General features: G+C 46.3%; 1 long non-coding RNA gene across 2 annotated transcripts; it reads left to right on the forward strand.

Moving 5' to 3' along the window:
• The first annotated feature begins 1,792 nt into the window (after nt 1–1,792).
• On the forward strand, nt 1,793–9,698 carry LOC135898970 (uncharacterized). 2 transcript variants are annotated; one of them, XR_011507444.1, is made up of 4 exons: nt 1,793–2,390; nt 2,997–3,043; nt 4,716–4,860; nt 8,956–9,698. It is a non-coding gene; the product is annotated as an uncharacterized lncRNA (long non-coding RNA). The 2 variants fall into 2 exon arrangements; XR_011507443.1 differs by lacking the exon at nt 4,716–4,860.
• Nucleotides 9,699–11,491: the final 1,793 nt, after the last annotated feature.

Raw genomic sequence — 11,491 nt, forward strand, 5'->3', positions numbered from 1 at the left:
CTTTTCTTCACATCACGATGGCAAGCTGTCTACTTTCTGCAAACACTCGTTGCATGATGCTCAAGCAATGAATACATCGTCCAAATATTTAAAATATATGGCCAAGAACCTTCAGTATATCCTCCATGACTGCCTGGATCAATGAGGGAGCACTCCTAACACCATATGGAAGTCACGTGTAGTTGAACAACCCTCGATGTGTGTTTACGACTGCCAGTGGCTGTGCCTCAGGATGCACTTCGAGCTGCCGATAGGCAGTAGACAGATTCAGTAATGTAAAGTATTTTCATCCTACAAAAGTTGCAAGCAGATCATTGATCGCGGGAAGAGGATAATGACCTGGATGTAGGCACCGATTTATTGTCACTTTCAAGTCGCCACGCACTCTCCCTTTGTTGTTAGACTTGGGTACAACAAGGGCCATTGCCCACTCACTCTTTTGTAGTGATATGAGAAGACCGGTCTCTACAAGAAATTCCAGTTCTCAGGCTGCCCCGTCTCTCATTTCAAAGGCACTTGGCGCACTTTGCCAAAGACAGGAGTGCTACCTTGTTTGACCACGAGCTTGATAGAAGAGCTCCTAATCAAACTAAGTGTTTTATCGAAAACGTGCGAATACCTTTCAAGTAACATGGCAACACTATCTTGGCATACCTCGCACGTACAAGACCTGTCCAACATTAATGCCGCCAGCCAGTCACGGCCAGGTAAGGCAGTATTGCATTATACTGCATACTAATAATGCATAATGCAAACTGCATTGCATTATACAATGTAGTATGCAGTATCACAGGTTTTAACAACCATGGACGGAAGCTCCTGGTGCTGACCCTTCTGTTCAACTAGAACTATTAGTTTCCCCGAAACTGAACTTTAAACCACCGTACGTTTCCAGTTTCAGATGGCAGGGCTCTAAAGGTAGACTGGGCTCGTAACTCTTCTACAGGCTTTCTGGAACAATTGAAACAGGTGCTACTGTGTCTATTTGCATGTTATCATCTTTCTCTGCCACTCGAAGACATATTTCATAGCATCCTGAGCGTTCACCACACAAGCAAACACTGTGTAAAGGCAGTTTGTTGTCCCTGTTTTCGTCCACTCCATTCGTAGTGCCCTTAGAATTGGCCTCGCACATTTTCGCTGTGTCCGTAGCGCTTGCAACGACGGCAACCGTACATGCGGGATTTGCCGACTAAGGAGCCGTGGGCAAATCCACACAGGAAACATTCGGACAAGTGTAGCGCATTCGCTCCTCGTTGTGACGTTCAAGCTTCGCTGTTCGACACTGCGCTTTTCCCACTGTCCGTTGTACGGCCAACTGCGTTGACTGATTGAACACGGCTTCACCATCATGACTTCTTCCTCAGGGAAAGCCCGACAGTTTAGAAAACACAGTGCGATCGTTCTTGCAAATCCGGGCGACAAACCCGTAGAGCATCTCTAGGAAAAAGTGGCAATCATAGACACTCATAACCGGTGAATTTAGTGCTCGAACTAATCGGTATCATTGATGATCAGCTGCTGAAATAAATTCGTGCTGATGCTGTGCTCGCACTCTTGTCTTCGTTTGTGAGCTGTAAGCAGAAGTTTTTGGTCTACATATGCCGGCCACTTTTTGATGCGAAAAGATCAAGTGGCCCATTAAGCACAACATCGGGCGTCTGTAGCAGAGAAACAGCAACTAAATTTCCGCTGGATGCGGCTCCACGTCACGTGCACGTGTCGACAGAAGAGAGCGGGCAAACGGGAACACCTGCTGCCGCGCTAGGTGTTCCGTCAGTGGAGAGGGCACCTCCCCGACGACACGTCAGCCTCACTCTCCGAAGCGTATGTTATCCGCGCATTCCTCGAACGCGCAAGCTCTCGCCTGCGTTCTAATTTCGTCTCGCACGAAGGTACGGTTGGTCCCTCTTTCATAAGAATCGGTAGCGCCTATGAAGAAAACACAGAAGTGGCACGTGACTAGCAAGGATAATTCGGAGAAGTGGCTCATAAGTACGTAATATGTCCTACGACTAGTGCTCACATATCCCCAGCTGGTCTTTTGAGACGGCAGTGGATCGCTCACGCGGGTCAGGGCAGCCACATCGCCAGGAGAGCGGACCCACCGGCAATGTGACCGGCACGCTGCCACCCTAGAGTGTTGCGACGGAGCACCTCAATACCCGGGCAGGTTCCCACTGCAGTTGGGACGCCGTCCTGTGCCACAGTGGCCAGCCCAAAGTTTCCACCCGTCATCACTCGCCAAGTCCCGCCCTGTGCAACGGCGGATAGCTAGTAGTTATCCGGTCCATTCCTGCTCAACGGGAGCCTCCTGATGGCCTGACCCACCTTGTGCAACGCATGGTGAACCGAGAGCTTGACATGGCAGCCAAAAGAACTTCTGAAAGGTCAGGACATTTTTGGTAGGACTCTACATACTGTACAGCGTCACGTTTTCTTACCATGTAGTGGGGTGGATGTTTGTTTCGGGTTGTCTACGTGACGCTTGCTTTCATATATATATATATATATATATATATATATATATATATATATATATATATATATATATATATATATATATGATTGTATTTCGCCTGAAGCTTATCCATGTGAAAAAAAAGCGTCAGCGAAATTGTTAGAGTGCGAGAATCCAATAAGAAGTTCTGAGGTGATTGACGGTGTGCGTATTCGAGAGGCAACGCTAGTGGTGATGAGGACAAACTCAGTAAGGTCATTAAAGCAAACGATAAACTTATTTGCCGCACCAAGTCCGGTTTGGGCCACGTAAAGCATCTTTTCTTTCTCAACTCGTTGTCCGCTGCATCACAAGCACCTTCAGGCTAAGCATTTTGGGATGAGCGCTCGTTTTTTGCATAATTTTTATGTATCGCACGAATACGTGTTTCCAACAGTATTATAATTAGAATCTTTCATGCCCGCGTGAGATCAAAAAAGTGAGTCGGGCGTGTTTTTGTTTCAATAACACCAAAATTGTTTCTCTGCATCTACAGGAGGCGTCAGGCTACCATCAGTTTCTTCATTAGCTTTGGGTGAGCTGGTGAGTACCGAGCCCCTCCCACCCAATAGTAACCGGTGACTTCTCTGTAGCTGACCACGTGGTCCCATCTCCTTCTCGGCTAGGCCAGCTCACTTGCTCGACGAGTAAGTCCTCGAGCTACGTCGTGAGCCGCCTTGTTGCCGGGGAGAGAGGAGTGCGCGGGCACCCAAATATTTTGGTCGTCCCCCGATGGCGGTCATTGTTATTATTTAGAATTTTGAGCGCCTCTGGCGAGATGCGTCCTTTTGCGAAATTTTGAACTTCGAACTTTCAGTCGCTTATGATAATTCTGGCTTTGGTGGAGGCCATCGATAATGCTATTGCTGATTCCTCCACAACCTTCAACAATCATTTCGATATTTTAGGGCAGCCGCCACAAATTTTAGCACGCAGTAAGTCCAGAAAAATGCAACAAATGTTTTGCTACTGCCGCTTATTGTAACTCATTCTTGGAATTGAGCCATCGTTTTCTTACTCTAGCGAAAAGGACACGTACGCTAACGGCTACCCTTTCTTTCCACGTTCTTGTTTGCGAGAAGTGTTATGAATTCCTTAAAGTGTGCGCCGCCTCGGCATCTTCGAGCTGCAAGCAAACAACTGTGCAGAGTGCACTTAAGACTCATTGCAAAAACGGCGCAAAATGCCAACGCACCCCCTCGAGACCCAATAACGCCGCTGTGCTGCCGCCGGGGGACGTTTGTTTCAGCGGGTCGAAACAATGATGTTCAGGTGCGGAGACCCGAGGATTCGTTCCTTTTGTTGCGAATCTTGTTGCTTCCACCACATTTCTCGAACGCTAATGTTTTCTGAGCAAGTAACGGAGTTGGAGCTTTCTCGAGCCCATTCGCCGGTCGCACCTCTTCGGGTTTTTCGTAACTCCATTTCTAAGAGTAGCTCTTAGAGCTCTCTGCGTTTCGTTTTCTCCGCTTCACGCGTTAATGAAGGCCTTCTACAGCTATTGGCTAAAGTGGCGACCATTTCCACTCACTCGTCCGATCGGAAAACAAGGAGCTATTGCTTCTCCTGTAGCTACCGGGAGAAATTATTTTCTACTTTATGGGCTCAGAGGCTGGCATGATTTGCAAAAGCATAGGTATTTCTCTGTCGACTCACTCAGGAATACAGTCGCTGATGCGGGACGCTGTCGCTGCATAAAAAAATTTTGCGTTAATAAAAATAAATGAACGAAACAGAAAGATATTAAGCTTAGAACCTACGAGCACATGCTAAGAAGCCGAGCGTCTTGTCCACTGGTCTAAACATCGACGCTTGCAGAAGGAGAATATATCTGAAAGGATGTGTTGTACCGCCGATCGAAAACAAATGCCAAAGGAGAATGGTTTCTATGAAAACTTCGTGAAAACATTAGATGACGGTGGAATTTAAGCTATCTCTAAGACCACGTGTAGAGCCAACTTAGAGCCTTGTAGACAACAGGAAAATTCCTATTTTGCCAAAATGTACTGCCACACTCCACATGCTCATCGATTTTCGGTCCTCCATTGGGGGCGTTTCTTCAATAACCTAAATGCCAAAAGGAAAGACAGGATGGCTATCGTGGTTAGTTAAAGCACTATATGTTTATTCGTAACTTAAACATTATTGGAGGAGCATTATTCAACTGCGGCACTATTTCGCAAATCTCAACCACATGTCTGGCGCTCCCTTGTAGGTACTTTCGCGCCTGGATAATCCGCACCCTCCCTAAAGTTGGACTCATTTATCCACATCGAAGGCGTATGCATCCAAAAATTGTGGACGATGGCGCAGAAGAGGAGGACTATGGCTCCATTCATATGTTCTTCTTCATGTACCTAGTAAGATGCGCTCTTACTCTCGCAACGCTTCTATGTGAGCTGTTCTGGCACAAAATTAGACAGAGACGTGTCCAAATGATAAAAATAAATATTGCCCAGAATTGCCCAGCCCTTTTTGCCACTGCGCTGGAGCCTTAAGAGTTCCTGCACCCCAATGTAGCCAGCATTTATTCTGCGAAAATGTTATATATATCTGCCATAAATTGTTAACCTAGCAGATTGCAGCCAAACACAACTGCGGAAATTGCTACTGAAGCCACACCCAAAGCAACAACGCGATCAGCGCATAAAAGCCACATTGCAACGCATCAAATATTCCTTAACGAAGTCAATAAGAAAGAAACCAAAAGGGACAGCAGCTTCCGAAGTTGGTGTTTCCTTGCTTCTAAAGCGCCAACTTCTAAAGCGCCAATTTTTAAAGAATTTTCGAAAGAGGTAGTCATAACCATTTACAGCTGTAGTTGAACGAAAATTTCATAATGTCCTTATTGGCAGAAGTTGCAGTACGTTTCGATGGTATGGGGCATTATGGTGAAAGAGACACTTACGCCTTCCAATAGTATGGACGAGAGCAGTACTCTACAATGCAAAAGAGTGCACTCGCCTACTGAATTCATTAGAGCAAATGCTATACTTACGTTGCACATTGCCAGAAAACTACACCATCTTAAATTCTTATATAGAATTCCGTCTGGATGACTCCGTATATGCACACCTTCGACGCTAAGACCCCTGACAACACGAAAAATTTAGTCATACTCACAAGCAATCGCTTCAGCCCTTTGCAGCAAAATCCCCAGCTTATAAACAGTTTCTTCCCATGTACAGTCTCCGATTGGAACCTTGTCCCTGAGCGTGTGTTTGAGGCACTTTCATGAAGCCGCAAAATCGCAATAATATTTTCATATATTTTGTCGTCTTATTTGATAACACGAATTAATTTCCGTCTAAGTATTGGCAATCCCTTCTGCGTTTTTTTTTAAATGCGCGTATATATTGCGTCATGTATGTACGCTTGAGTTTTTCTTCCACTCCTAATTTGGACACTAAGGCTTACAGTACCGTGAAAATAAGTAAATAGATGCTACCTCCTACAATAATGTTCGTCCAATTGCCAAGGCTCATGTCTGAACAATGTACTCCTCGGACCATGTATTGCTTCCTGTATAGATGTATGCAAATTTAGGAGCTGCAGCATTCTTCATAAGTACGCAGCATCAACCTGACCACAACGTATTTCAATCATCATATCCGCCACTTCTGTTATTGTAGTTGCAAGTTATTTATGAAGCCCCCATGACAGCGTCGACTGGTTTCACATGTGACCATTTACGCTGACTTTGCCCAGGACATCGGGCAACATAGTCGACTGAAATGCACCATGAAAATATTTTAGCAGATTCACGTTGCGAGACCGTTTCCCGGGCTGATTCATAAGCAACAAGACTTAGCTTCACCACTCTGCACAAAGCATCCAGGAGGCGACTCAGCAGGCTGTGCGCTTGAAAAACATGCGATGGTACGTTCCCAGGTGGATCTGCTAGCAACATTCCTGGCCGGGAAGTCTAGGGATTGGTAACCAACATGTGCTATAATGACATTGTGGGCCGTCGACATTGTCAGTGGTTTGTCCCGGTTTCACTATGTACGGCAGCGGTGCACCGAGACCGAGTGTGCTGTCACTCTGGAGGCCCTCACGTCCTAGAGAAGTGGCTACACACAATTCTTTGCAGCGTGCATGGATCGCTCCATGGGCGGACATGACGCATGGCCACCAGCTTATTTAGATCTCACCGACAATGCAGGCAGACCACGAGAGCTCAATCTCCGAGGTGGGTGTCCTAAAAGCCGACCAAGTAGCCTACTGGATATGGACGGCCTTCACCTTTTGTTGCTGGATTAACGTAGACTTCTTGTATGTCGCCAGCTTACCGCCTTATTTTATTCCAGGGAATTCATCGTCAATCTTTATTTTCTGTTTCAACAATTGTACACAAAAAGAAGTTTATGAGAAAGGCTGCCTGGATACCTCTTTTTTTTTACATGGCTTATGTTGAATTACTATTAGAAATAAACAATCAATTCAAAAGCTGTGTGGCAGTATTCTCTCTAAAACAAGACTTTCACTCTTCTTTGAAGCACATGTCACTGCTAGCAGCGTTAATGGTGCGTTTCGAAAATTGACAAAACCTTATTTCAAAATTTTAATAAGCTTCTTCCTAAACGTTACATATCTTTTCACAATCAAGAAACGCTTGCACTTTCAAAGCTTCGGGTAAGCACCATAAAAGAGTGCATGTAAAAGAGGTCAATGCATGTAAAAACTTCGTTGATAAATATGTCGGTGATTTTTCCTGTGGTTCTCTTTTGAAAAAAATGTTGCCTGCTTACGTGACAGCAACTTTGCAGCAGTGCAAAGAACTTCTTGAGGATTAAGCTTGCTGCACGACTTTCTAGCTTGGCAGTTCTAGCAGGAAGTTCTTACGCGAAAGTGTCAAATGGTTCATTGAGTGAAAAAGCCGGTGGTGCCTAAAAACAGCGAAATTTCTCATTGGCTGCGACGTCAAGTCACGGGGACGCGAGGCGCCCTCCAGACGCTTGCTTGTGCTTGCTGGCTCGGGCCTGCTGCACAGCTGTACCAAGGTAACAGCTGCTGCGGCGCTTTTGCGTGGGGAGAGGGCAGCACCGCGGCGTCACGCCACCCTTGCTCTCCCACAGGGAAGCCTTTGTTATCCGCGTGTTCCTGGTCTGCGCAAGCTCTCGCTGCACTCTAACTGCGCCTCGTTAAGGTCACATCAAAACTCGCCCAGCATCGCAACACGCTCGGTTGCCCGCGTGGAGTTTATAAACCTAACGATCGCTCAGCGGTATTCCAATGTACAATAACGCTTTCGCAGTCATAACTCATCAGAAGTGCTTAGGTGCCCTCGAGTTCTTGCGCAGATATTCTAATTTAGGACCTGTGTATTGCATTTACCCGAAGAAACGAGAAAAACGATCGCGAGATATCATTCCAGGCTTTGAAACCTTCGGATAGGCGGGGAGAATATATGCGAAATACGAAAATTTGAAAGAAATTATATTATAATAAGGATATAATAAGGATACCTAAATTTTATGGGACTAATCCTGAGAGCTGGCGGACGAATCACGGCTGCTGCGTTCCGTGTTCAATGGGGCTGAAATGCAAAAAGGCCCGTGTACCATGGATTGATGGCACCTTCAAAAAACCCAGATGGTCAAAATTAAGGCGCGGTCCCAGCCGACGGCGTGCCTCATAATCAATTGTTGTTTGTAAGGTAAAACACGAGAAATTAATTTTAGCTCTATATGTTCAGGTGCTGAAAGCTAACATATCCAGTTCCTCAACTGTCTTTTATGCCAACAGCTGAAGAACTGGTAACAACAATGGAAGGTCTCTAATGTTCTGAAAGAACCCAAAAAAGGACGGTCTGTAAGCCAACCCTACATTCTTAAAATATACTGCACAAATGAATAACGTTAGCCAATACGCCCGAGGTTAAATAAATGTTCTCTACCGCATTTCATCCTCAATTTGCTACGCCCCAGTATTGGCAATGAAAACTTGTAGATGTATCTCTTCGATGTGCACAGAATGTTCAACAGCTCATTACATCCTTCCAGTGCATCAATGCCAATGGGAAGAAATTACTCGACAAGCACGAGGCTTTGCATGCCACGTGTGTGTAACGAATAATGTTCCCTAAAAGAAGCGCTGGCTACCGCTGGCAATTCTTTTTTTCAATATCACCAAATTTCTTTTGTCATGAACTGGAAACTGCGCCCCATTTTTTTTAACCTTTTCTGGCAAAAGCAGGAGACGTGCAAGCTATCGAATAATGGAAATAAAGAATCACTTTCAAATCTCAGACATTTTTGCTGTACTTCGCTGCCGAAGCTGATCCACTGCTACGGCAAAATGTACACCAGCAAGTTTGCCGTTCTGTTGTATTCTTTCCTTTATAAGATGTTCTCTGGAAAGACACCATTTTCGTAATAATAATACTGGAACAAAAGAAAGGAAAAGCATTGCGTGGCCACCGATACATTAGAAATATAATTTCTTGGTTTCAGGATTCGAGATACGCATGGCAGCGGAGAAGCGACGACCCTGGCTAGTTGATTTCCTGCTGTTTTTCCGCAAGAAGTGTAGAAAGCCTTGAAGGGGTGTTTTTTGCTTTTTTAGTAGATAAGTAAACCTTGCTATTTTGATATCACAATTACCTACTATTGCTCTGTGCATTGCTACGCTCCAAATCATCAGTGCGCAATCTTCGGGTGCTTCCCACTAGGCAGCCCCTTCTTCAGCGCCCAACCAGACGACAACGTAGCTCCGACGCTGACTTCGGGCGGGTCAACGAGCCCCGAACTCTGTAAGTGCGGTAACAACTACGAAGGCCAGGCTTGCCGGGTCGCTACAAGTTGACCGTCACGGAGAGCCCACTATCTGATGCAAGAGACAACGTCGAGGACATCAATCGCAACTGCGTCCAATTCAGGTTCACCGATTGTCACGTGATTGCTTCGTATCGCGCAATATTGGGGGGTGAAGTCCGGCTGAATCGTGCTACGTCATTGGTAGATTTTAAGGAACGATTCGGCGAATATGATTGGCCGAGGCACACATTGCCTCGTCTAGTAACCTAGGCAAGGCGACTGCTTTAAAAGCGGACACCTTTGGTGCAGCGATTGCGTCCCACGTTTGCTGATGACATGTGTGGGTACTCAGGCATGCTGTGAGCTCCTACGTGTAGTGGGCGCCTATATCTCGATCCAGTGTAAACATGTAAAATAAATATTTATTTTTTTCGCTCCTACTCCCGGACCTACTCATCCCTGTGCCTGGAGGATTCCTGGCCGAAACACTATCCCGAGGCGCAACGGCACTTTGTTATTCAAGCGAAACGCTGAATGCATTTGTTGGAACTTATACCACAAACTTCGACAGCGTAATGGCCACGTTATAGAGCATTGCAGCCGTAAACAAGTTCACTCCTCCGTCCTATATGCTACCTTTGATGACGCTCAGCATGGTAAGTACGCAGGAGACATGAGGCGAGGTTCCTTGAAGATTGAAGTCTAACTACAACATGTACAGGTTTGTGACGTGGAAAGCAGTTCGTTTTAACAAGTTGCATGAAATAGCAAAAAGAGCATCTTACACGTCAGCTACGTTTACTTGTAGTCGCTTCAGCGAGAGCTTAGGAGCACGCAAATGGCAAATTGTCTTGGCTTATTAACAAGTTGCGTGCTCCAACGCTCACGTGCTACTTATCGGGTGCGATTGAAAGGACGTTCCACGTCCGCCGTCTTGGTTCGGAACGGCGCTGGCTAACACTCCCGGTGCTAATGCTGCACGCATGCAAATTATTATTTCAAGGAATTGGGCCGCAGGGTGCCCGCTGTGTCTGCTTAATTGACAAAAGCATCGCACGTGTTATGCTGATGACATAGGATCGGCTTTCACTTGCGACAAGTTATCTAAATCTAAGTTATCGACAAGTTATTGATTTTTATATTTCTGTAGTTAAACTAAGCGTAATAATCAGCTTCCTTTATGTTGTCTCTAGCTTGATTTCCTGTTACTTAGGATGGTTGTAACCATGCGCTCAGAACGATAAAAGAGATGAATTCATGCTTCATTAGGAAGATGTGTGGGGCTCTCACCCGTGCTCTTGGGACAAAGGAACAACAACACAGTAGTGCAAACAATCATAAGGGCGGTTATTGCACCTTCCATAGACTAATGCCTGCTAGCCGAGTTTCTATCCACAAAACATGCTGATGGGCGTGCCACAACTCGCGGAAGTCCGACTCACCGCGACCGGATAACGAGCGAATATGTTCGCCCCATGCTGGACCCATGCGTGACACATGCGTGACGCCCCATGCGTCCCATGCGTGACCATACGCGCGAACGCCTGGTCGTTCGCGCGTACGATCATGCGAACGATGATGCATTCGAACGATCGTGTTCGTCCCGTGGTTCGTCCATTCCGGGGTAGGCCTCGCGAGATGGTCCCGCAGAAGCATGGATCCACGCACGCGCAGAACGTCCGCGCCACCCGCCGAACCCGAGCCAATGAGGAAGAGCTTTCTCCTTTTTTTGCTCCCATATATTCCCTCCGTTAGGTGGCCTTAGCAGAGCAACGCTCACGTCATCTCTCGTACAACCCTGCAAGCATACCGGCCACTGCAGTAAAGCCTTGCGGCGAAGCCAGATTACAGGAGACCGGGGTTATGGCAGAAAACAACATATCAGGGGACGCGTGAGTCGCGCATCCGCACAGATGTTAGGCAACAACACACAAAGGATAAACGCTACGTAACAGAAAGCTCAACGGATAGGGCAAATCAATTCTGCCCAAGCCCGCAGAACGGACGAAAGTACATGAAACGGAAAAAAAAATTGGCATCCGCCTGCATTGTAGCACGAAGGTAGAAAGGAAACACATATGGGTTTCTCAGAAAGAAAGCCATGCAGTTGAAGAAACATTAGTCATGGTCTCGGACCCGGGACCAATGTTTTTCCGGGACGGTCGCTCTGCCATCTGAGCTAACATGGACGCTAGCGGGTTGTAGAGCGAGGACTAATTCATTGGCAACTCAA

The sequence above is a fragment of the Dermacentor albipictus genome, chromosome 7 (assembly GCF_038994185.2).
Source record: "Dermacentor albipictus isolate Rhodes 1998 colony chromosome 7, USDA_Dalb.pri_finalv2, whole genome shotgun sequence".
Classification (NCBI taxonomy): domain Eukaryota; kingdom Metazoa; phylum Arthropoda; class Arachnida; order Ixodida; family Ixodidae; genus Dermacentor; species Dermacentor albipictus.